The 1,857-nt window shown below is 47.0% G+C and overlaps 1 long non-coding RNA gene across 1 annotated transcript; it reads right to left on the reverse strand.

Annotated features, from left to right (window-relative positions):
• Positions 1-375: 375 nt before the first annotated feature.
• LOC103640987 (uncharacterized) lies at positions 376-1,146 on the reverse strand. The gene is made up of 2 exons (XR_559975.3): positions 762-1,146; positions 376-599 (listed from the first exon to the last, which is right to left on the reverse strand). It is a non-coding gene; the product is annotated as an uncharacterized lncRNA (long non-coding RNA).
• Positions 1,147-1,857: the final 711 nt, after the last annotated feature.

The raw sequence follows: 1,857 nt of genomic DNA on the forward strand, positions 1-1,857 counted from the left end.
TGTGCAAGGCTAGTTATAGACAAAAACTTTGGGTTAGAGTAGAGTTTCGAATACTCCAAAAATATCATGGTATTTACAAAACCATGGTATTCAAAACAGAAAAAAAATACTATGGTTTTATGTCGAAACTCCAAAAAATACTTTGCTTCCAACACCCCCTTATCTCCATCAGTGGAGCTCTTATGGAGTTGAAGCTAAAATAGCTACTCCCGCAATGTATGTTCTTGTATTTTTTTCCGATTTGGTCAGGATGAAAATGTCTCTCTTTAAAGACTAGTTTGATAACCTTATTTTTTCAATGGATTTTCATTTTTCTAATTTCCCAAACTAACCCTAAATATTAACATTAGACACTTGGCATATTAACACTTGGCATATTAACATGGTTGTCTGTTTGCATCACCTCGGATTGGAAAATAGTAAAATCGCGTACGCATCGTTTTCAAGTTAACCTCCACATGAAATGGAAAGAATAATAACAGAGGCTTTCGCCTGTCACGTAGTACAATGTCGGAGGACAAGAGGCTGTTCCAAAGCACAACTATCGCAATCTGCAGGTTTTATTTTCTACGCCGCCGCCGCCGCCGACGATCCAACACCTGCCATCGTTTTAATAAACAAGACATGTGTGAGCAATGTAGGTGCGTATCACCTAGAAAAATCTAGCATGCCCCTCTCTTTTGTTATTAATTAGGAAGAGAAAAAAAAGGAGCATTGTTACGATGGGAATGGAAAACCAATAGATGAGAACAGCAGCACACCTAGGGATGCCTAGACTGAAATCGCAATGCGCAGCTGATGGCATTTCATATACCGATGGAGAGAGAGAAGGGCAGGTCCGTCAGGGCAAGCCTATACACCGTGCCCACGCAGGCCAGGATATCCGTGCCTCGGCGTTGTGGCGGCCAGATCTCGCCGACGGGGCCGGGAGTGGATTGGCTGCGCGTCCTGGCCTTCCGTTCCTTGCCTGGCTCGGATTCGTTCCATCGCCCGTGTCCCTGTTTCCAAACAAAAACAATGTCCCCGTCTGATGGAGACCTGAACACATGGGTACAAACGAATCGCAACGGTATAGACAACGCCGTCCCTTGTCCACTTTGCAAGTAGAAGCAGCAGCGAGCCGGTGGTGTTGCAAAAGCCAAGTACAAAAGTCACACGGGGACTTCAGCAAATTTATATTGGTTTCGGTACTACACAAAAATCGAATCGGTGGGCACAGGTTTGCTTTCCGCCGCCGGATTCTTCACAAAAGCATGCCGCCGGCTACACTTTTTACTAACCTGGGTGGAAACTTTCGGGGTTTTTTACTTTTTTTTTCAAAAAGTGGATACGCACGGCACGTGTCTAACACGAATTCAGACACAAGAAATTATTAATGTTGGAACTTGCTCTCAGCAGCAAAGAAGCCAACAAGAGTGAACAGTGGTGACAACAGGGTTGCGTGCTCGGGGGCAATAGCTCTGTTAATCTAGCCCCTCACGGGCACTGTGCGGGAGTATTTATAGGTATCTGAGTGTCCGGCGCCTTGTGTTAAGGACGCATATGCCCTCAGACACCTAGTTTATCCCCAGAATATTCCCATAAAGCAGAGTTACAAGCTATAATTACAAGCATGCCTTTACAGATTAGGCCCGTAACACAAAGGCGGCCACGCAGGGCCCGTTACAATGGGCCGGATCACACGTGGGCCTCAGAGCTGAACGAGGCCGCGCTGCGGGATGACTTCGTCGCCGGTCTTCGTCTGGTGCTGAATCGAGCGAAGGGTGTCCCTGCCTGTTCTGTCTCTGTCTGACCAGCGGTTATCAGCGAGGGCCTCGAGCGAAGGGTGGCGTCTTTGCCTTCGCCCCAACATTTGCC

This window comes from Zea mays, chromosome 10 (assembly GCF_902167145.1).
Source record: "Zea mays cultivar B73 chromosome 10, Zm-B73-REFERENCE-NAM-5.0, whole genome shotgun sequence".
Taxonomy (NCBI): domain Eukaryota; kingdom Viridiplantae; phylum Streptophyta; class Magnoliopsida; order Poales; family Poaceae; genus Zea; species Zea mays.